Raw genomic sequence first — 25834 nt, 5'->3', positions numbered from 1 at the left:
TCCTCTCCTCAGCTCAGATGAATGGATAGAAAAGTTAAACCTCGGCTAGACAGTGTATTCATTTGAAAGGAATATACAGATACTGGATACCAGGAGGTGAGGGTCTGGTTTTGGTTCCATTTTCACAAAGAAGGAAGGAAGAAGCAGAAAATGGCCCTGCAATGAAATAGTGCACAAATTTCCATGTCCATTGTCTCATTTTATCCCCCTGCTCTTCCTTGCTATAAAAGCTCATGAGCATCTGAACAAGATTAAGTGGACATTTGAGGCAAGAAGAGGCCCCTCTGTATCCAGCAGAGCTAAGGTTAAATAAACCTTTTTCCTTTCCATCAAAATAAATTAATTAATCAAATAAATAAATGGCCACCCATCCTAATGGCAAGTAGTATGGACCTAAGCACCAGTAATAACAGGACTGATTAAATTTTGGGGCATTGATGATTAACCTACATCTTTGACTTTGTCCCCTCCCTGGAGACAGTAGTATTCCAGGATATTGGGATGGAGGTTAGGAGGCTAGAGTCAAAGACCAAATGTGCATTTCACAATACCACAAAAAGTCATAATCCAATAAGATGATTCTTGAACATAGCATGAGGAGACCTTGTTCACATAGGAGTTTACCATGTCTCCCAGGCTTCTGATTTGGATTCCCAGAAATGGAACATATGTCTGAGGCTGGAGATTAGGGTGTGGCAATCTGGTGGGAAAGTGGACATGACTTATTAATTTCCAAATCCTAGAATATATGCACAGAACAGTTCCAAATCCCTGCATGTGGAACCAATCAGACCAAGTTTTTGATAGGACAACCTAGACCTCAAGTCAGCCTAAGAAGTTGGAGGTACGAAAGGACAATTGCCACTGAACTCTTCACTGCTATGTTCTTTCACAGTAGCCCACTCTCATAGCATAGAGTATACTTCTTTTCCTACTTTTACTTAGTCCAAACTCACTCATCAGAGTATGTTTCTTTTCTTTCCTTTAATAAATGTAAAACCTTGCTACTTTTTAAGCTTGTCTTAACCAATTCTTTGCTCAAGAGAGAAAGCACCTGGAAACAACCTGTAGAAGGAGACTCCAGCTCCCCCAAACTCAGTAAAAGGCCTATTTATTAAGATTAAAGAAAGGTTTTGGATAACAGTTGAGAGCTGAATTTTGGACATGTGAACTTGAAGTCATGTGACTTTTTCAAATTGCAAAAACATAAGACAGACATATGGGTTTGAAGCTCCAAAGAGAGGACTAGACAGGTAATATATATTCAAGAATCATCTCCAAAGAAGTGATATGAGTCCAATGAGAAAGGAGAGAGAGTAAAATAGAAGGGCAGGCAAAGATGAGGTAAGATAAGTAGAAAAGATACATAACTAAAAATTGTACTTTTAAGGGAATTACAACTCCAGCTGTAATATAACACAAAGTTGGGCTGGGAGATTTAGCTCAGTGGCACTGTGCCTGCCTCAAAAGCACAAGGTCCTGAGTTCTATTCCTGGTATAAAAGAAAAAAAGAAAGAATTGTATAACACAAAGTTATACAAGATTATCCATATCAGTATTCCCTAGGTTGGTTTATATTTTTTTTCTTTTAGTGTTATCAACTCAAAATTCCTTAAACATACTTTAAGTCCATAAATTAGCTTACTTGATAAAGTAAAGAAGAGAAACCTAATCTTAAGAAAAAGGAACAGAGCCCACACCAGGGGTACCCGGTTGCAGGGAAACTGGCCCATCCAGCCCGTGCCCCTGGCAATGATCCACTTAGCCATGTGGGTGCCTGCAGGACCCCCTGCCCTCTCCTCTGGCCTCTTGGCTGTACTGCCACCTGGTTCCACACTACAAGGACACTGGACCATCAGACCACGATACTGGGTATATTGGAGGGATCATCACCTCCCATTGGAACTATCTTCAGGGGAAGGGCAGCTGGAACCTGCAGTACAACCCTGCAGAGTTCAACCCTACAGGAGGACAGGGAGCTCAACTTGGGACTTGCAGCCAGAAATCTGCCTGAATCTCATGGGTCTGTGACTGGCTTGCTGAGACTCATTGACTTATATCTGCACACTGCTAACCACATTGTCTATTGTGACAGCAGAGACATACCCTGAAGGAAGCCCTTCATCTTCATTTTTATTTTTTATTTCCAAAATTAGTATTGGTTTGTTTTTTTTCTCCTCTTATCTTTAACTTTTTTTCCTACTCTTTGCAAATTTTTGATTTTCTCTCTTTTTTTTCTTCTTTCTTTTCTCTTTCCTTTCTTTCTCTCTTACACTCACTTTCTTGCTGTCCCACATTGTTCATCTCGATTTTTGTTCCTGTTCTGGCCCTCATTCAGATTTCTTCTTTATTTTTCTATTGTTCTCTTTTTCCTTCTCTCGCCTGTGTCCTCTGGCCTCACTGCTAACCTTCCCCTATCCTTCTACCTATCTATCCTTCCCTCCTCAACTCCTTCTAACTACCTGTCCCAAAGGGTAAAGTTGTTATATTCAAGAGTTTATTCGCTATAAGCATATGTTGGGTTGGTCCTTGATTTTGATTTAATTCACACAGTTAAAGGTGATAGATTAATAACTACCACAAAATGTCATTTTCTAGTTCTTCCTGGTATAACGAAAATGAGATAGCCTCAAAGTCATTAGAGACTCAAAACTTAAAGACCAGCTATATCTGAAAGGCACCTCTGAGAAGCAATCATTCCATAAGGGTTCTAATTACAAGCAACAAACATACTTACAATAAGCAATTTCAAAGTATCAACCCAGGAGTTAAACCAAGGACAGTACCAAAGACAAAAATGAGAAGACATTTAAGCAAGACACAAACTCAGACTCCCACCCCACCAAGGGTAATCCCCAGGGGAAATGAGGTGGAAAAGTCCAATAATCAACCACCTGGACACCCTGAACTGATAACACAGGAAATAACAAAACAGATGAATGAGGCTCTAGAAAAATTCAAAGCAGAAATAATCTCCCAGATATCTACAGTGATGGTGGGCAGAGTGAAAAACATGACTAGAGGCTCTAGAACAGAAACAGATAAAAAAAAATAGATGAGCTCAGAAACATGCTGGAAGCACTGAATATCCAGCATAAGAAAGAAATGGAAACCATGATTGCCCAACATAAGAAAGAAATGGAATCCATGAAACAGATTCAAACAGATATTCAGGTGATTAAAAACTCCATTGAAAGTATCTACAACAGATTAAGGGAATGTGAAGATAGACGATCAGATATAGAAGACAGGATCATGGTTAAGGACCATGAAAACAGGAATTTCTTAAAAATAGTAAGGGACTGTGAGAAATCAATCCAGCAGCTGCTAGAAGATGCAAAGAAGAATAACATAACTGATAGGAGTCCATGAAAAAACAGGAGAAAGTACAATTGAAATTAAAAACCTGTTCACAGAGGTAATAGTGGAAAACTTCCCAGACAGAGGTAGAGAATTGGACATGCAGATAAGTGAGGCATATAGAACTCCAACTAGCCATGATTAAAAAAAAAATCTACATCTAGACATATAATAGTCAAGATCCCAGAAACACAAAAGAAGAACAAAATCCTACAAGCAGTTAGAGAAAAGAAACAAATCACCTACAAATGAAAACCCATCAGAATCACACGAGAGTTTTCAACACAAACACTCAAGTCAAGGAGAGCCTGGAATGAAGTATTTCAAGCCCTAAAAGAAAATAACTTCCAAACTAGACTGTTGTATTCTGCAAAATTATCTTTAAAAATCAATGGGGAAATTAGATACTTCCACGACAAAGAACACCTGAGAAATTTCATGAACACCAAACCAGCACTACAAGGAATTCTAAACAATATCCTAGAAAAAAACAATGAAGGTCACAACTCCATGAGGCCCAACAGAGGGAAGACACCAGGCAAGGTAACAAACTAAAGGGAAAGGGGGAAAAATAAATAAAAGAGCCAACAAAAGTAAAATATCATGACAAGGATGAGTCAATATGTATCAATTATAATCATCAATGTTAATGGCCTCAATTCACCAATCAAAAGAAAGAGACTGGCAGAATGGATTAAGAGGCAAAATCCAACAATATGCTGTATCCAAGAAACACACCTAACTCAAAAAGAAATTCATAGACTGAAAGTAAAAGGATGGAAAACAGTTCTCCATGCCACAGGAACCCAGAAAAAAGCAGGGGTAGCAATATTATTTGCAGACAAAGTAGATTTCAAACCAAAACTAATTAAGAGAAACAAAGATGGTCACTACGTCCCTGTGAAGGGAGCAATCCAAGAGGAAGAGATGACAATCCTAAATATATATGCACCAAATACGAATGCCCCCAACTATACAAAACAAATATTAATGGACATGAGAAACCAAATAAGCACTAACACAATTGTAGTGGGGAACCTCAATACCCCACTATCACAAATAGACAGATCATCTAAACAAAAAATTAACAAGGAAATTCTAGAACTGAACCAAGTTATTGAATAAATGGACTTAATAGATGTTTACAGAGTGTTCCACCCCACAAAATCAGAATACACATTCTTTTCGGCTGCACACTGGTCATTCTCCAGAATAGACCACATGCTAGCTCATAGGATATGTTTAAGTAAATGTAAAAGAATTGAAGTTACCCCCTGTATAATATCAGACCATAGTGCAATAAAATTGGAAATCAATAACATAAGAAACTGCAAAACCCCCACAAACACATGGAAACTGAATAACACCCTCTTGAACAATCAATGGGTCACAGAGGAATTTAAAGAAGAAATTAGACAGTTTCTACAAGTAAATGATAATGCCAGTACAACATAGAGGAATCTATGGGACACAATGAAAGCAGTTCTACGTGGGAAATTCTTAGCAGTGAATGCCCATATTAGGAAAACAGAGAGAACTCAGATAAGTAACCTAATGCAGAACCTTAAGCTCCTAGAAAAAGAAGAGCATAGCAAACCCAAAGCTCATATAAGAGAGGAAATTCTAAAGATTAGAGCAGAAATCAATGCAATGGAGACTAAGAGAATGATACAAAAAATCAATGAATCAGAGAGTTGGTTTTTCAAAAGAATAAATAAAATCAATAAGCCTTTAGCCAACCTTATCAGAAAAAGGAAAGAAAAGACTCAAATCCATGCAATTAAGAATGAAAAAGGTGAAGTCACAACAGACCCAGAAGAAATCCAGAGGATCATCAATACCTACTTCAAGAACTTGTACTCTAATAAAATGGAAAACACAGAAGAAATGGACAGATTCCTAGATACATATGAATTGCCAAAGTTAAATGAAGATATAGAAATTCCAAACACACCAATTACAATGAGTGAAATTGAAAATGTAATAAAACATTTACCAACAAAGAAAAGCCCAGGTCCTTATGGGTTCACTGCTGAATTCTACAAGATGTTTAAAGAGAAACTATTGCCATTACTCTTTAAACTCATCAAGGAAATTGAAAGGGAAGCAAGGCTTCCAAATTCATTCCTGGAAGAAAGCGTTACTTTGATTCCAAAACCAGGGAAAGATGCAACCGTAAAAGAGAAATACAGGGGCCGAGGATTTAGCTCAGTGGTTTTGCCACCTGCTGTGCAAGCGCAAGGACCCGAGTTTGATCCCTGGTACCAAAAAAAAAAAAAAAGAGAGAAATACAGGCCAATCTCCTTAATGAACATAGATACAAAAATCCTCAACAAGATACTGGCAAACAGAATACAGAGGGTCATCAAGAAGATCATACATCCTGACCAAGTCAGATTTATCCCAGGGATCCAAGGATGGTTCAACATCTGTAAATCAATAAATGTAATACACTATATTAACAGAACAAAGGACAAAAATCATATGATCATGTCAATAGATGCAGAAAAGGCATTCGACAAAATCCAACACCCATTCATGATAAAAACCCTACAGAAAATTGGAATAGAAGGTCTTTATCTTAACCTGATTAAACCTATCTATGAAAAAGCAACATCCAACATCATACTAATTGGGCAAAAACTGAAAACTTTCAGGCTAAAATCAGCAACAAGACAATGATGCCCACTATCACCACTCCTGTTCAATATAGTTCTGGAAACATCAGCCACAGCAATTAGAAAGGAGAAAGAAATAAAAGGAATATAGATAGGAAAGGAAGAAGTTGAACTGTCATTATTTGCTGATGATATGATACTTTACATAGAAGACCCAAAAAACTCCACCAAAAGACTTCTAGACTTAATTGACAGATTCAGTAGAGTAGCTGGATACAAGGTCAACACTCAAAAAACAATAGCCTTCTTGTACACAAATAACAGACTCACTGACAGAGAAATTAGGGAAACAATTCCTTTTACAATAGCATCCAAAAAAATGAAATATCTAGGAATCAGTCTAACAAAGGAAGAAAAGACCTCTACAATGAAAACTACAACACTCTGAAAAAAGAGATTGAAGAGGATACAAGAAAATGGAAAGGCATCCCTTGCTTCTGGGTAGTGAGAATCAATATAGTGATAATGGCTATACTTCCAAAATTACCATATAGATTCAATGCAATGTCAATTGAAATTCCAACAATATACTTCACAGAACTAGAGAAAAAAACCCAAAAATTCACTTGGAACCAGATGAGACCTAGAATAGCAAAAGAAATTCTAAGCAACAGAGACATGGCAGGGGGTATCACAATCCCCAGCTTGAAATTATACTAAAAAGCTACTGTGATAAAAACAGCATGGTACTGGCAAAAGAACAGACCTGAGGATCAGTTGAATAGACTAGAAGATGCAGAAGCAAGTCCAGACATACTCAGCCACCTCATCTTTGACAAAGGAGCCAACCACCATTATTTTTTTTCCAACCACCATTATTGGAGAAAAGATAGCCTATTTAATAAATGGTGCTGGAAAAACTGGATTTCAACCTGCCAAAGATTAAAACTAGACCCGTACCTATCACCATGCACTAAACTAAGATCAGAGTGGATTAAAGATCTAATTATTAAAACAGGAACACTAATCTTGCTGGAAGATAAGTTAGGTATAACTGTTGAAGACATTGGCATAGGAAAAGGCTTTATGAACAAAACCTCAGTAGCTCAGCAACTAGCACAAAGAATCAACATCTGGGATGTCATCTTATTAGCTTCTGCACCACAAAAGAAACCACCAACAGAGCTAACAGACAACCTACAATGTGGGAAAAAAATTTTAGCCGCTGTAACTCAGACAAAGGACTACTATCTAGAATATATAAAGAACTGAAAAAAATCAGACCCCCTAAATTCAAAGACCCAATTCAAAAATGGGCATCTGAAATGCATAGACATTTCTCAGACAAAGAAGTAAAAGCACCAAATAAATATATGAAAAAATGTTCAACATCACTGGTCATTTGAGAGATGCAGATGAAAACAACACTGAGATTCCACCTCACTGCAGAAAGAATGGCTGCTATCGAGAAATCAACCAATAACAAATGCTGGTGGGGGTTTGGAGAGAAAGGAACCCTTCTCCCTTGTTGGTGGGAGTGCAAACTAGTGCCACCACTGTGGAAATCAGTTTGGAGACACCTCAAAGTACCACAACTAGATGTCCCATTTGATCCAGCTATTTCCCTGCTGGGTATCTTCCCAAAAGAATTAAAAGAATCATACCACAGTGATATATGTGCACCCATGTTTATAGTGGCACAGTTTGTAATAGCTAAAACTTGGAAGCAGCCCTAGTGCCCATCAACTGGAAACTGGATAAAGAAGATGTGGGGTTTTTAAAAAATAAAATGTAGTACTACTCAGCCATAAAGAACAAGAAACCAGAGTCATTTATAGCTAAATGGAAACATATTGAGGCCATACTCTAAAGTGAAATAAATAGGACACACATGTTTACATACTGAATAGTTTCTCTAGTGTGAGAAACTGAAAGTGTAAATAAGGGTTAAAATGATTAAAATGAATAATTGATAATTTGAAATAGGAAAAAAGGTCCAAAGACGTAGGAGTGAAGGGAGGGGAAGGGGAAAGGAAAGAAGGGAAAGGAAAAATTATGAGAAAAGAAAAAAAATGGAAATGATGTCTATGTAAATAGGGAAGGATGGAGGGGGTGAAGTGTGCACAGGTAATGGGGAAAAATAAGAACCAAGATACATCATGTACAGGTACAAGCACCCAATGATAAATGTAAACATATTGCATACCTAAAATGTACCAATAAAAGAACTTAAGAATAAAAAAAAGAAAGAAAGAGAAAAGAAAAAGGAAAAGATTGAGAGAGTTCAAAGAATTTTTTTGGCAAAACATCTTAGATCACACATCTAAAGAAAAACTAGTGAGGTTCATATCTTTCACCTCTAAAATGGGCCCTTATCTTTCTGTGGGTTGGCCAGTCTTTCTCTGTAAACCAAGACCAAGATGGAACTTCCCATATATTCACAAATTGCACAGATTTTCACCACCAAACGCACATAAGTATTCCCAGTCCTAAACTAGAGTCTCTCTTTATGTCTCTGTCTCCCTCTGTCTCTTTCTCTGTGTGTGCACTCTCTCTCTCTCTCTCTCTCTCTCTTAGACTTGCATTCCAATTCTTTGAGTGCACTTTTAAATTTCTGCCTAATGAATCCCTTTATGCCTCTTGCTGAATATCTCTTCTGTTTTTTTTTTTTTTTTTTTTTTTTTGTGCCAGGGATCAAACTCAGGTCCTTCTGCTTGTGAGGCAGGCGGCGGGACCACTGAGCTAAATCCCCGACCCCATCTTGCTGAATATCTTGAAAATTTTTTCCATGTATGGCGTTAGTAAACCTGCAAATTTATTCTGTGGGTAGACCATATTTAGGTTCCTTATATCTGCTTGGGAACCTATTAGAACACTGGTGACAAAGGGATTCAAGGACATATCCCTGCACAACACTAAAAGAAGTCGGTTTTGGAAACCTGTTCTACTAGAGTAAAAGTTCCTCAAGTGTAAAGATCCTGTCTTATATACTCCTGGACTCTTAGCGCCTGACACATAGCATGCACTTAGTAAATGTTGAATGAACGAATGAGTTAATGCATTGGTGGAGTGAATGAAATCCCAAGAAGTATCTCTGACTCATACAAGCCATATAGTGAGTGCCTGTATGTGTGTTTTGGGTCACTTAGGAGTATAGAGTGTTAGGTACGAAAGACTCAGCCCCCAAGGAAGCATGAGGAGACTCAGTCGTTCAGAGAATTACTACTAGAGGTCCGTGGCCTCATTCTTTTTTGCCTGAGGAAGCTCTTTCATGATCAGGTCTCCACACAAATAAATGTTTAATATATTAAGAAAAACAAAATTGATTTAGCTTAATTACACACTTTCAACCCATCAGCTCTATTTAATGAGGTGCATCTCCTGAGACACTTTAATCAAGATGCAAAATTGTCCTCTTTGAAAAGGACTGACATTTCTGCAGAGACCAAGATGGAGGCCAGTTGATCTCTGGTAGCTGTGACCTCTGATATCTCCCTTGTAATCTCTTCATGCCCTCTCTGAGACATGACCTCTTTCTTTAAAATTCAGTGAACTCTCCCATTACTTTTTGCACACCTCTGGATCCCAGAAGGGAAAGGCAAGGAAGCAAATTCCCCTTTCAGACTCCATTTAAAAAAATCAATTGACCACCTGGTTTTGATTCTCCAATAATGGCATGTTAGAGACCCAAAAAAGAGGCTGTTGAGGTACCCTGTAAAAAAAATTATAAGGAGAAATGCTCCCACTGGTCTCTTTTCACCTACCTCTCTGGGTGGGAAGGGTGGGAAAACATTACCATAGCTAAGAACATTGGCTTTCAAGCCAGCCTGGTTTGGCTTGTTGCTGTCCTGATTCTTAGCCTTGGCACCTTGAGCACATTGCTTCATAGTCTTATAATAAATGCTTGTCATCTGTAAAATGGAGAAGATAAAGTTCCCCATAGCTTTAGGCTCCAGGAAGGAGAAAATGAGAATATATGTAATATACTTAGCATAGTACCTGGCCTAAAATGAATACTAAAACACTAGCATAATGTAAAGTATCTCTTTCACTTCTTTTATCCTTGAAGCCATCAGTTATGAATACAACCTCGACTTGGCATTCTAGGTAACTTCAAAGCAATCTACAGGCATGATAACTGGCTAATATTTTCCAAATGTTTATTATCACTCAAGATTTCTTGATGGTTTTCTCATGTATTTAAAAGTCCAAGTCACATTTGATATCCATAAGTAATCAAGTATAGATGAAAATGTATGCATTTGACATTAATAGAACTTTCCCTACCTACATACAGATTAAGAAAACATGCTCTGCACTTAGAATGGGAGTCATATGCTCAAGGTGTCTGTATACTGTCCCTGGTGTAGAATATTTACTGTAGTAACAACTAAGAAGTCTCCTGATGCATACATATGTAAATAAAACCTCTAGTTGTCTCCAACACCTTGAGGGAGAAGAAGCAGCAGACCATGTTATCCTTGTCTGGCATTTATATTTCATTCAGAATCCTATCTAGGCACCTATCTGAACTCTTTCAGGTACATATTTTACATTGCTAAAGCAGTTTCCTCAGCTCTGATTATATTCCTTCTGGGAGAATTACGCAAGGAGAGATATTAATATCAAAAAATTTTAATAAAGACATCCAGGGAGAGAAAAGTTGAAATCTGTCATAAGTATGTGATAGGGGGCTTGTTAGAAAGATACTTTTGTGTTCAGAAAAATATTTTGATAAATAGCTGTGGCATGGAAGTTAAGACCCTGCAACCATAGCTTAGAAGGGGGAAACTCAGTGCAAGTAATGAACAAGGATTTAAATGTTGTAAGAAGAGAACAGGAAGTAGGGCTAATAATGAATAGAAAGAGCTAAGACAATATGCTACAAAACACATCCAAGGAGAAAGTTGGGAAATAACAAATTCCTGGAGGTCAAATGGAAATGGGATTTGAAAAGCTATTATAGTGTTAAATATTTTGAAACTGTGTTTAGCAGTGCAAATTCCCTCTCTTACCACCATTAGTAAGCTCTGCCATGCACCCAAATGTCATGTGTGTGTGGCTTAGAGGACTCAAAATGATGAATACCATGTCAAGATTGTTGGGTGGAGAGTCAAGAAGATCCAGGTCAAAAAAAAGTGTGAGACAGTGATGCAGCACTGAGAACCCAAACCAAAAGGTCACCTTAAGAATATAAATCCCCAGGAATTCACTGAAACCTTGGGTTGGGCTTTGGATTTCCCACAGGATGTGGGATAAGAAGTTGTAGCCAATTTTATTTAAATCTCAAAGGACAGTGTCCTCACTTGACATCTGGTTTAAGTGAGGAATAATGGAAGTTGCTAAGTATATCTGGCCTGGAAAGGAAGGTATGGAGTGAGCCTATGAGCTGTGGGCCAAATCTGAAGGAAGATTCCCACAAAAATTAGTAAATAAGTAGGAAAATAAATAAATATATATTCTATGAACCTCCAAAGGACAAAATCAAAGCTAATGGCTTTAACTTACTGATCATTTTCAATAGAATGAAGGAAGAATTTTCCAAGACTAGATTTCTTTAACAATGGAATGGGTTGCCTTGTGAAAATGAGGCATTAGTTGCCATTTTTTGAGGTTCCCTGAAAAGGGATTCTTTTACTAAGTCAGGTAGGATTAGGTGATTTCTAATGTTCTTATTTAACTCTCAGATTTAGGTGGTTGCATTTTGGCAAATACTTATGAGCTCTAATTCAGTTCCTGATACTGTACTGGCACTGAGAGACAATGATGAAGATAACCCACACATGGAAGAAATAGTCTAGTGGTTCCTACAATTCTATGATGCCTCTGCCTAGATAGGCAACTGACAATACTAAGTGCTTGTTACATGCCATGCATATTACATAATTACCTTATCTAATCATCCCATCAAAACTAATTACTACTTACCATTTTACATGTAGAAAATATAAAATTGGAAAGGCTAATAAGAACTCACTAAATTTGTGAATTTGGATGACTAATTAAACTTTCATTGCATCCATTTCTTCATGAGTATAATATTAACACCTCAAGCTCAGCTTTTTTATGATGATCATAGGGAGTTAAAACATGGAATGTGTTTAGAGATTCATATCGGTGATTATAGTAATAATTTTATTACAGCTTTTAGCATAGGATCAGGAAGTGGAAATGGGTTTGCTGCATTCAGTGTCTTGGCTTCACACAGAATGAAGCAAGATGAGCAGTGAAGGGAGTATGATGTCCTTTGTCTCCCTTGAACAGGAAAGCAAAGGCCATTGGAGCCAGTGAATATGGGAAGAGAGGTATGTGAAACCCTAATTTCAAATGTCACTAAACTAGGCTGTCACTACTGCCAATAGGAAACTCTCCCCAGAAAGATAGAGAAGGAAATTATAGTACCCTATAGACTTAATGACCTGTTCATTCCATACTTTGGGAAATTAATGCACTGTGTTGCATCACCCATAGGCCATACAATCCTGAGAGTGTTAAGTAGGTGGAGACTAGAAAGGACAAGGCATTTATTTTCCAGCAAGACATAGAGGATAAAATACAAACAAGATTAAAAAATATTAAGGAAGAGTTAACAGACAACTGGTTGAGATAGCTAAAAAGACTTCTAAGTATTCTTTAATGTTTTTTGCCCACTCCTTTTTGACTAATTTACTCACAAAAGAAAGCTTTACTGGTAAAATCTTTGTTTTCCGTTCATGTACCTTGATGTTACCAGTGAGTTGCTATTTATATGACTATTGTTCCTCCTGCCAGAGAGATTTAATAGCTGCTGCACAGATGTAAAAACTGGTAAGACATAGTTCTTATCAATAATATAATAATAGCTATTTTTAGTGCAAAGTTAATTATGTGCCAATACATTTTGTTTATAAATTTTTAGTTTTTACAACAAAAACACAAGATCAATATTTACAGAGCTAATTTTACCAATGAAGAAATCAAGAGGATAGTGGTAGATTAGCTGATCTTCCTATTGAGGACAGCTGTAAAGCTCCTTCTTCTAAAACTATCAGAGAGCTATCAAGTTAAAAAGTGATTTACTAGGCAAAAATCTAGGAGAAAATAGACATCTAGAATTGCAAACCTGCATGTGGCTCTCTAGCCTTAGGGACTTACAAATGCAGTGGAAGTGGCTGAGACATTGAGCAGTACTTTTGACAGCATCACACAGGTTTAGAGAGATAGGAGTTGAAGTCTAGTGCTTGATACAGTTGGGGTTTTAAGAAACAGTGCTGCTTTTGGTGACAGTGTAATGGGAGAGATCCAGCCCTACCAAGGAGATGGGATCTCAGTGCCTTAAGTGTATTTTTATGCCTTCTCCCCACCTCTAACCCCCCCAATAAAGTGATTTGTCCCCCCCAAAAAAGAAACAGTGCTACTTTAAACACTGGGACTTGGAAGGTTCAGATCCTAGAAATAATGATGAAATCACATACATACAGCTGCAATTAAATTTTAAATAATTTGGGTGGCCTAGAAAAATATCAAGCCCTAAAACTGAATCAGATGATTTTACATTGCTGGTAGCCCTAGGCACCTGGAAAAAACAAATAAGAATCTTCTCAGGATAAAGGTAACAGTTTGTTAGTTATCAAATTAGTCTAACAAATTAATTCCTAAATACAATAGCCACCATATAATCAATGATAATAAGATAAAGAAGAGATGTAGGGCAACATAAAAGAAAATCAGGAAAAACAAAACAGATAACAAGTACTTCAAATAGCGAAATTTTCAGGCATAAATTATAAAAACAATTAGCCTACTATTGATATAGACATAAAAGTTAAACATAATATTTTCAGCAAATAATTAAGAATTATAAATGGTGATTTTGAAGATTTCAAAAATAACTAGAAATTATAGAATTTTTTTGAAAAAGACTCATTATTTGGATACAATTGCCTATTAAATACAGCTGAAAGGAGAATAAGTAAACTGGAAGAAAGCACATAAGAAACTAACTGGAAAACAGCATGGGGAGAAAAGATATATAAAATAGAAAAAAAAATCAGAATGCCAGAGGATACAGAAAGGTGGTATAACATATTTGTAACTGAAGATCCAGAAGGATTTCAAAGGAAGAAAGAGAAAATGGGAAGAAAGGATGATGGTAGAGAATGGCCCAAATTGATGAAAATATTGATCTATAGATTTGAGATACTCCAAAAAGTTTTACACATAATACACTAAGTTCACCCCAAATCACATCACACTGAACTCTTCAGAAAATAATCTTTAAAGTAGCACAAGGAGGGATGGTAATGTAGAGTATTTGCTTAATAAATACAAGGAAGGCCCTATGTTTATTACCCACCACACCAAAAACATAAAAATAAAAAAGATAAAGTGGCCAAAGGAAAATGAAGATAACCTTCCAAAGAATAGTGATGAGTGGCAGATGATTTTCTCTGGTAATAGTGGAAGCTAGCCAAGAGTGGAATTATAGCCTTTTGGTTTACTTTTTGAAAACAACTGAAATCAAAACAATCTATACTCTAGCAAATACTCTTCAAGAATAAAGGTGAAAGAGGAACTCTGAAAAGATATTCTGCCAATATATGATTTTTAGTCTCTCTGAATCACCTTATAAAAATACACAGAGCGACTGAGGTCCCGAGGCACATGGAACACATTGAATCAGCCCGCTGCAGACAGGCAGGATGGTGGATGCCCTACTGAGGTCTCGAGTCATGTGGAACACACTGAATCAGCCCGCGTCCTAGCAGCAATCCACTGGACAGGCCCCCCACCTCATCTGTACAGCCACCTGGTTCCACACTACAAAGATACAGAGGACACCAGACAACCAGACCATGGTACTGGATCCTGCCACTCCCGGCCCAGAGGTAGGGACTTCTGAACCGCCTTCCCACTGCTCCTGGTCCAGAGGAAGGGGCTTCCCAGCCACCATCCCTCCCACTGCTCCCAGCCCACAGGAAAGGGCTTTTGGGCCACCATCTCTACCACTGCTCCTGGCCCCTGTCCCACCTCTCCCAGCTCAGAGGAGGTAATCCATGCAGGCACCAACAGCAACCACCCCTCCCCCAGTCGAAATGAGAAAACACATAAATAAGTCTCAAAACCAGACTTCCAGATCACCTACAGCAACCCCAAAGGGAAATGAGATGGAACACTCTGATACTCAACCACATGGACCCACTGAACTGGCAACAAAAGGGGATCTGGAAAAAATGAAATCACAAATAATTTCTCAGATAACAGGAGAAATTGTGCTCCTATTACAAAACATGATTAATAAATCTAGAGAGGAGCTGAGGAACATGATAGAATCCCAACATAGGAAACAAATGGAATCCATAAAACAGATTCAAATAGATTTCCAGGACATGAAAAACTCCATTGAAAGTCTACACAGCAGAATGAGCCTGTGAGACCTAAGTGACTCCATTCTAAAATTTGGTGGCATAAATTTCAGTTCTAAGAAAAACCACAAGATGTATTTTGACCACCTGCATGTGATAGTGTTCAGCCGTCCCCTAGCAACAGCTAATCAGTAGTTAGCAACTGTTTGCAGCTTGGGTGCGCAAGGCACAATCAATTAGGTTTAATTGCCAATCTAGAACCTTGCTGTAACCACTATAAAAACCCCCACTGATTTGGAGTCGGGGCTCTCAATCTTGACCCTCTGCAGCGGTGACGGTTGGGAGTCCCTGCTCGAGCTTGAATAAATGACCCTCGTGTGTTTACATCGGAATCGGCTCCTTGGTGGTCTTTGGGGACCTCGAAATCTGGGCACAACAGAGCCAATGTGAGGACAGAATTTCAGATATAGAAGATAAGATGGCAATTAGTGACCAGGAAAAGAAAAATGGCTTCAAAATTCTAAGGGAACATGAGAAATCAATCCAGCAGTTGCTAGATGATGCAAAGAAGAATAACATAAGACTGATTGGAGTCAATGAAGAAACAGGAGAGAGTGCAGATGACATAAAAAAAAACTCTTCATAGAAATAATGGCAGAAAACTTCCCAAGCAGGGGAAAAGAATTTGACAAACAGATAAGTGAGGTATATAGGACTCCAAATAGCCTTGATCAAAAAAAATCTACACATAGGCATATAATTAAGAGTCCAGAAACTCAACAGAAGAACAAAGTTCTACAAGCAGTTAGAGAAAAGAAACAAATCACATACAAAGGAAAGCCCATCAGAATCACAGCAGACTTCTCAACACAAACCATCAAGGCAAGAAGAGCTTGGAGTGACATATTCCAAGCCCTAAAAGAAAACAGCCTCCAACCCAGATTGATGTACCCTGCAAAACTATCTTTCAAAACTGATGGAGAAATAAGATACTTTCATGACAAAGAGCACCTTAGGAACTTCATGAATACCAAACCAGCACTCCAAAGAATTTTACACAATATCCTAGGAACAGATATTGAGGATCACAACCCCAAGAAGCAAAGGAGAATGAACCCATCTGGCATGACAAGAAATTAAATGTAAAGGGGGAGAACCCAACAAAAAGAAAAAGTCATGGCAATGACAAATCAATATGTTTCAGTTATAACCATCAACGTTAATGATCTCAATTCACCAATCAAAAGAAATAGACTGGCAGAATGGGTCAAGAAGCAAAATCCAACAATATGCTGCATACAAGAGACACACTTAATTCAAAAGGAAACTCATAGACTGAAAGTTAAAGGGTGGAAAACAATACTCCATACGACAGGAACCCGAAAAAAAGCAGGGGTAGCTATCCTCTTGGGAGATCAAGTAGATTTCAAACCAACACTGATTAAGAGAGATGAAGAAGGACACTACATCCTTGTAAAAGGAAGAATCCAAAAGGAAGAGATGACAATCATAAATATCTATGCACCAAAAACTAGTGCACCCAACTATATAAAACAAATAATAACGGACATGAAAAGTCATATATGCACTAATACAATCGTAGTGGGGGACCTCAACACCCCACTGTCACAAATAGATAGATCAACTAGACAAAAGATAAGTAATGAAATACTAGAACTCAATCAAACTCTTGAACAAATGAACTTAACAGGTGTTTACAGAGTCTTCCACTCCACAAAATCAGAATACACATTCTTCTCAGCTGCACATGGGTTTTTCTCCAAAATAGATCACATACTCACATATAGAACATGTTTAAGTGCAAAGGAATTGAAGTTATCCCCTGTATATTATCAGACCATAGTGCGATGAAATTGGAGATCCATAGCAAAAGAAACTCAAAAAATTTCATAAACACGTGGAAATTGAACAACACACTTCTGAATAAGCAATGGGTCACAGAGGAAATTAAAGAAGAAATCAGACAGTTCTTTCAATTAAATGAAAATGACAATATCACATATTGGAATCTATGGGACACAATGAAAGCAGTCTTACGAGGGAAATTCATAGCAGTGAATACGCATATTAGGAAAACAGAACAAGCCCAATTAAACAACCTGATGCTGCACCTCAAGCTTCTAGAAAAAGAAGAGCAGGACAATCCCAGAGCTCATACAAGGGAGGAAATTATAAAGATAAGAGCAGAAATCAATGCAATGGAGACTAAGAGAATGATACAAAAAAAATCAATGAAGCTAAGAGTTGGTTCTTTGAAAGAATCAACAAAATTGACAAACCCTTAGCCAAGCTTATCAGAAAAAGGAAAGAAAAGGCCCAAATCCATGCAATTAGGAATGAAAAGGGTGAAATTACAACAAACCCACCAGAAATCCAGAGGATCATCAATACCTACTTCCAGAACCCATACACCAATAAGATGGACAACACAGAAGAAATGGACAGATTCCTAGATACATATGAATTACCAAAGTTGAACAAAAAAAACCTAAAAATTCTAAACAACCTAATATCAATCAATGAAATTGAAAACATAATTAAAAACATATCAACTAAGAAAAGGCCAGGCCCTGATGGCTTCACTGCTGAATTCTACAAGACATTTAGAGAGGAACTGCTGCCATTACTGTTTAAACCCTTCAATGAAATTGAAAGGGAAGCAATAATCCCAAATTCATTCCTGGAAACAAGCATCACCTTGATCCCCAAAGCAGAGAAAGACCCAACTGAAAAGGAGAACTATAGGCCAATCTCACTAATGAACATAGATGCAAAAATCCTTAATAAGATACTGGCAAACAGAATGCAGAAGATCATCAAGAAGATCACACACCCCGATCAAGTAGGATTCATCCCAGGGATGCAAGGATGGTTCAACATACCCAAATCAATCAATGTAATACACTATATCAATAGAGCCAAGGACAAAAAACCATATGATTATCTCCATAGATGCAGAAAAAGCATTTGACAAAATCCAACATGCATTTATGATACAAACCCTACAAAAAATTGGAATAGATGGTCTCTACTTCAAACTGATAGAAGCCATCTATGAAAAACCAACAGCCAATATCATACTAAATGGTCAAAAACTGAAATCCTTCACACTCAAATCAGGAACAAGACAAGGATGTCCACTATCACCACTCTTGTTCAATATAGTTCTGGAAACATTAGCCACAGCAATTGGACAAGAGAAAGAAATAAAAGGAATAAAGATAGGTAATGAAGAAGTCAAATTGTCATTATTTGTAGATGACATGATACTCTCTATAGAAGACTCCAAGAACTCCACCAAAAGTCTTCTAGACTTAATAACCAAATTCAGTCAAGTAGCTGGTTACAAGGTCTACACACAAAAATCAATAGCTTTCCTCTACACCAATGACAGACTCACTGAGAGAGAAATAGGGCAAATAATTCCTTTCACAATAGTATCCAAAACACTGAAATACCTAGGAATCAACCTAACGAAAGAAATCAAGGACCTCTTCTATGAAAACTATAGCACTCTGAAAAGAGAGACTGAAGATGATATCAGAAAATGGACAGACATCCCCTGCTCCTGGGTAGGAAGGATTAATATAGTGAAAATGGCCATACTTCCAAAACTGCTATATAGATGTAATGCAATTCCAATTGTGATCCCAGCAGCATATTTCATGGATCTTGAGAAAACAATCCAAAAATTCATTTGGAACAAAAAGAGACCCAGAATAGCAAAAGCAATTCTAGGTAACAGAGACATGGCAGGGGGTATCACAATCCCCAACCTGCAACTCTACTACAAAGCTAGTGTGATAAAAACAGCATTATACTGGCAAATAAACACACCTGAGGACCAGTGGAACAGATTAGAAGATGCAGAAACAACACCAGACACACTCAGCCATCTCATCTTCGATAAAGGAGCCCAACACCCTCACTGGAGGAAAGATAGCCTCTTTAATAAATCGTGCTGGAAAAATTGGGTTTCAACTTGGCAAAGATAAAACTAGACCTATATCTCTCACCAAGCACTAAACTAAAATCAAAATGGATTAAAGATCTTAATATTAAAAAAGAAACTCTGAACCAGTTGGAACACAGGTTAGGTAGAACTTTTGAAGACATTGGTGTAGGAAAAGATTTTATGAACAAAACCTCAGTTGCCCATGAACTAGCACAAACAATCAACAAGTGGGATCTCTTCTTATTAAAAGGCTTCTGCACAGCAAGAGAAACCACCAGCAGTGTGAAGAGACAACCCACAATGTGGGAAAAAATCTTCACCTGCTTTTCCTCAGACAAAGGTCTACTATCTCGAATCTATAAAGAACTTAAAAAGATCAGACCTCCCAAATTTAAGGACCCAATCCAAAAATGGGCATCTGAAATGAACAGACATTTCTCACACAAAGAAGTAGAAATAGCAAATAAATACATGAAAAAATGTTCAACATCACTGGTCATTCGAGAGATGCAAATGAAAACAACGCTGAGATTCCCCTTCACTCCAGAAAGAATGGCTGCTATCATGAAATCAACCAATAACAAATGCTGGCAGGGCTGTAGGGAAAGAGGAAGCCTGCTCCACTGCTGGTGGGAGTGTACACTGGTGCAACCACTGTGGAAATCAGTATGGAGATTCCTCAAAGAACTAGGACTGGAAGTCCCATTTGACCCCTCTATTCCACTGCTGGGAATCTTCCCCAAAGAATTAAAATAATCATACCAAAGTGATATATGTGTGCCCATGTTCATAGCAGCACAGTTTGTGATAGCTAAAACTTGGAAACAGTCCAAATGCCCATCACCTGGAGACTGGATAAAGAAAATGTGGTTTTTAAAAAAAATAAAATGGAGTACTACTCAGCCATAAAAAATGAGAAATTAGAGACATTTACGGCTAAGTGGATGCACATTGAGGTGATACTGTTATGTGAAATAAATAGGACACACATGTAGAAATACCAAATAGTTTCTCTGGTGTGAGAAACTGAAAATGTAAATAAGGACTAAAATGTATAATAGGTAATGTGAACTAGGAAGAAAAGGGGCAAAGGGGAAGGAAGTGGGAGGGCTAGGGGAAAGGATAGAAGGGAATGGGATTAATATGAGAAAATGGAAAAATAGGAACAAAATCTTCGTAAATAGGGAGGAATGGAGGGTTTGCAGGGAGGGCTGGGCAAGGGTGAAAAATACGAACCAAGAGAGACTATGTAAAGGTGCAAATTTCCAATGATGAATGTCATTATATTGTATACCTAAAATGTACCAATGATTAGAATGAATAATCGATAATGCAAAATAGGAAGAAAAGGTCCAAAGGGGTAGAGGTAGTGGGAGGGGCAGGGGAAAGGAAAGAAGGGAAAGGAAAAATGATGAGAAATGGAAAAAAAATGAAAATAAAGTCTTTGTAAATAGGGAAGGGTGAAGGGGGTGAAGGGAGGGCTAGGAATGGGGAAAATATAAGAACCAAGATGCATGATGTAAAGGTACAATTCCCAATGAGAAATGTAATTGTGTTGTATACCTAAAACGTACCAATAAAAGAATTTAACAACAACAAAAAAATACACAGAGCAAGAATAGAAAAACAATAGACCAAGAACAATATACAAAACAAAAATAAAGGATAATGTATCCCCACTTACTGAAACAATAAAAGATCTTGACAAATGGCTCCTGGACATGTACAGTGCCAGCATGCATGTGAGCCAAAATACAAGAAAGTAAAAGAATATTTGATTTTCCTGTAAATAAAATCTCCAGTAGTCATTCTTTGAAAAATATTAGAGTCTAATTTAAGATTCAGGAACTTTAGCCGCGGCCCGGAGGGGAGGTCCGAGCGCGGCCAATTGCAGCGGTGGTGCAGGGCCTTACCTGGCTTAATGGGTTTGGCCTCGGCGGACCAAGCTGCATGGTTAGCGGAGTACACGCTAGGCAGCGCAGCGGCAGAGTTCCGGCGGGTGGCGAGGCATGGTGAGGCAAGGGGGCAGCGTGGGCCCCGGGCCCAGCTATGGCCAAGATCCAGGTGAACAATGTGGTAGTGCTGGACAACCCGTCCCCCTTTTACAACCCGTTCCAGTTCGAGATCACCTTCTAATGCATCGAGGACCTGAGCGAAGACTTGTAGTGGAAAACTATCTATGTGGGCTCTGCAGAAAGTGAAGAATACGATCAAGTTCTAGACTCTATTTTGGTGGGCCCTGTTCTTGCAGGAAGGCATATGTTTGTATTTCAGGCTGATGCACCCAACCCGGGACTCATCCCAGATGCAGATGCAGTCGGTGTCACTGTTGTGCTAATTACTTGTACCCATGGAGGTCAGGAATTTATTAGAATTGGCTATTATGTAAATAACGAATATACTGAGACAGAATTAAGGGAAAATCCGCCAGTAAAACCAGACTTTTCTAAGCTTCAAAGGAACATTTTGGCATCTAATTCCAGCGTCACAAGATTCCACATTAACTGGGAAGATAACACAGAAAAACTGGAAGATGCAGAGAGCAGTAATCCAAATCTACAGTCACTTCTGTCAACAGATGCTCTACCTTCAGCGACAAAGGGGTGGTCAACATCGGAAAACTTCACTGGACTGCATGTGACTGACCACCGGCCATCCTGTTAGTATATATTAAGCTATTAAAAACAGAACGATTTCCCTGAAATTCCATATGTACATAGTCAAGACACAATGTGAAGAATTTCATCCTGTAGAAAGTTTGTAAGAAAACCAGTATTTGGGCAAATTGTGGAATATAAATACAACTATTTTTAAGTAATTTTTTCTCTAATGTGTTATTTGTTTTGGAACTAATCTGATTAAAGCATATATATTATTTTCTTCTCCTTTATATATAATTAAAGCACTTACAAAAAATACAAAGATTCGGGAACTTCACCCAGAATAAATTTCTCATATGACCATTCACAGTTGAAGGCATGAGATCTGTGATAAAATTCAATTGGCTGGAGGAGTTGGGTCCTAAAGACTTTCAAAACCAGCTCAACTTTCCTTCTAGGCTGAAATCCTACACTGGAGAGAAAATGCTGGGAAAAGAATTCAAACTGAATAGGACAGAGTATATAAGGGTACAGAAAAGAGAAAAGTCAGAAAAAAATGTGGGGATGAAGGAAAAAGCCAGGAGTTCTCAGAAAATGTGACACCATTTTTAAAAACATTTATAAAGACAACAGAAGGAAGAGCGCTTGAGAAACACAGGTAGAAAGACTATCCTGATTCATTCTTTTTTCAAAAAGCTCAACCACCCTAATTTTATCTAAAAAGAAACAGAAAAGATTTGAATCATTATACATATAAATTTATAATTTAAAAAAATAAAATAAAGGACCAGGGATTTAGCTTAGTGGCACTGCACCTGCCTTGCAAGCACAAGGCCCTGAGTTCTATCTCTGGTACCAAAAAAATAAATAAGGAGCAGAATAACATCCTCTGCACACTAAAACCACACTGGAAAAACATATCCATTGATACAGTTGTAACTTAATTTATCCAACCAAGCCATAAGAGATTTCTCAGATATTAGACATTTTTCTTAAAGAGAATTAAAAATATCAGACATTGAAAAATTCAGAGGCAAAGTGAGAAAATTCAAAAAATAATGAAAAATAAAAGGAAAACAAATGCATTTCCAAAGTAAGGATTAAAAGGAACACAGAATAAATGAAATAATGCCTTAAAGAGAACTAGAGGGTAAAAAAGAATTTAAAATGTGAAGCTAAAATGAAGAAATTAGAATTGTTTGAAAGAAAGGAGAAAATGTAGGCAAAGAACTGGGAATTTATAGTAGAAGTCTCTGAAAAAAGGGGAAATAAAAGCAGTGGAAAAAATAAATATTAAACTGTAATTCAAGAAAATTTTGTGGAAGTTGAAAAAATAAGATGTGGAAGTATATTTTGAAAGGACATAATACTTTGCTAAGAAAATCAAATGGGAACAACTAACAACAAATAGATTCTAGAGAGATGATAGACATTTATATAAAAGAAAAATTCCTTTGAATAAACAGAAAAAATTACCAAGTCACTTACAAAGAAAAAAAATTACGTAGTCATCTGGCATTGAATAGTTGCACTTTTTGCCAAAGATAATGTTATGACACTACAAAAATCCAAGGTAGGAAAATGTAAGGTGATTACTCATTCAGTCAAACTTTCTTTCAAGGATAGAGGCCACAGAGAAAATATGAACATGTAAGAATATTATTCTCATTAACATTTTTGAAGAAAATACTGAGAGACTGCAGACAACCAAAATAAACAGAGTTATTGATACAAAAAGGATAGAATTGTCAATAACTCTTATCTTGAGAAAAATAAAGACAACCAGATATTATGTGTCTTCTGGTAGAAAAACTCAACACCATGTCTGAACAAATAACTGAATCTGCATCCCGTAAATCCTTTACCAGTTTGTGGAAAAAATACATTAAAATATACCCTAGAGATAACATCAACAAAACGTAGATCTTGAAAAATCCCACAGTATGGTAGGTGCAAAAAATAAATTATAAGAAAAAAGAAGAGCTCAGTGGTTCTGCTGCCTGCCTTGCAAGCACAAGGTCCCAAGTTCAATCCCTGATACCAAAAAAAAAAGGAAGAAAGAAAAAATGAAGAGATGAAAAGCAAACTGTAGATTAAGAGAGTTAAAAATATTATAAAGAATTTACCATGTGTATATGAATTACCAAAATTGAATCTGAACAGATTAATAACAGGCAATGAAATAGAGGCTGTAATAAAGATGCTACCAACAAAGACAAGCCCAGAGTCTAAAGGATTCACTGGAGAATTCTACCAAAACTTCAAGGAAGTCTTAACACCAATACTCCTCAAAACTTTCAATGAGCAGCCACTCTGCCATTTTCCCAGAAGTCACACATCATAACTTAATTCCTTTTTTCATTCTCTTTCCCCTCTCTCCTTTCCCTCTCCCTCCATTTCTTGATCTGCTTCCCCTTTGAGAAAGATCTATCTTCCTACTTCTTGTTATCTATCTTCTTTTTTGCTCTTTATTTATACTTAGTGTTTCTCATATAAGAGAAACCAAACATATTAAGCTTGTGTCTGATTTATTTCACTTAAATTATGGTCTCAAGGTACATCCATTTTCCTACAAATGACTCAAGTTTATCTTTCTTTATGGTGGAGCAGTACTCCATTGTGTGTAAATACCACATTTTCTTCATTCATCTGTTGATGGACTTATGGCTATTTCCAAGATCTAGCTATTATGAGCTGTGCTGTTAAAACATGGTTGTGCATGTAGCACTGCAATACAATGCCAGGAACATACCTAGAAGGGGAATAACTGGATCAAATGAAATTTCTAGTTTCAGTTTTTTGAGGCATCTCCATAATTTCCAAAGTGGTTGTACTAGTTTACATTCCCACCAACAGTATAGAAAGGATTTCTTTGTCCCCAAAGCCTCTCCAGCATTTGTTATTATTTGATTTTAAGATAATGTTTTATTAGCATCAGTTTAGACAAAAACACTCATGACTCATAAGCAGATGTACACAATATAGAGACATTTGTTTATGTTAAACGTGTTATTATAGAGCAGTGAAAGGATGATGTTTTCAATAAATAGTGCTGAGACTATTAGGTATGCCTATGGGGAAAATGAATTTGATTCCTATCTTAGTACCTTAAATAAAATCTTAGTCCTAGGTGGATCATGTACCTAAATATGAAAAGTCATCTATAACACTTTAGAATGAAATAGAAGAGATTATCTTTATGAATTTGCTTTAAGACAAAATTCGTAAATAGAAAATAACAAGTGCTAGGTTGATAAATTTGACCACATTAAATTGAGAATTTCATTTCCTCAAAATGTACCATTAAGCAAATGAAAAGGCAAGCTAGCAAAACAGATAACCCACAAAGGACCCATATCCAGGATATAAAAAGAATTCTTTCAAATCAATAAAAACAAGACAGGCAACCCAGCAGGAAAATACACAAGGAAAGAACAGTAAAATATAAAAGAAAAGTGGAGAGAAGACTTCAAAAGCTCTTCTGTAAAAAGAAACTCTGAATAACCTATAATCACATGGAATGTTACACAATCTATTAGTAATCAAGAAAAGACAAATTAAAACCAATGGAAAATGCTATTGTCCACCAACTAGATTGGCTAAAAATTTTAAAATGGGCAATATGAGTGCTGTTAGAATGGAAAGGGATAGGAATTTTCACACACAGACTGTGCGTATAATTATAAATTGGCATAGTTTGGAGATACTTTGGCAAATTCTAAATTTGAAGATAATGTATGCCTGTGACTCAACATCCATGCACAGGAGTAGAGTTGTGCCCAAAGAGAAAGTTCATAGCAACATCACTTATTATGATCCAAGGTGGGAACAACCCTAATGTCCTTCACAAGCAGACTGGTTATATAAATTGTAGCATATGTACACAATAAAATACTATATCATACTAACATTGAATGAATTATAACTATAAATAAC

At 37.2% G+C, this 25834-nt stretch overlaps 1 pseudogene; it reads left to right on the top strand.

The window, feature by feature from the left end:
• Window positions 1–21347: 21347 nt before the first annotated feature.
• LOC101720345 (histone chaperone ASF1 pseudogene) lies at window positions 21348–21962 on the top strand (annotated as a pseudogene).
• The last annotated feature ends 3872 nt before the right edge of the window (window positions 21963–25834 follow it).

Source organism: Heterocephalus glaber, unplaced genomic scaffold, assembly GCF_053883595.1.
Source record: "Heterocephalus glaber isolate CG9 unplaced genomic scaffold, H.glaber_assembly_v1.0 deba00001606, whole genome shotgun sequence".
Taxonomy (NCBI): domain Eukaryota; kingdom Metazoa; phylum Chordata; class Mammalia; order Rodentia; family Bathyergidae; genus Heterocephalus; species Heterocephalus glaber.
Note: the sequence above shows the minus strand (reverse complement) of the source record. Positions and strands in the feature narration are given on the sequence as shown.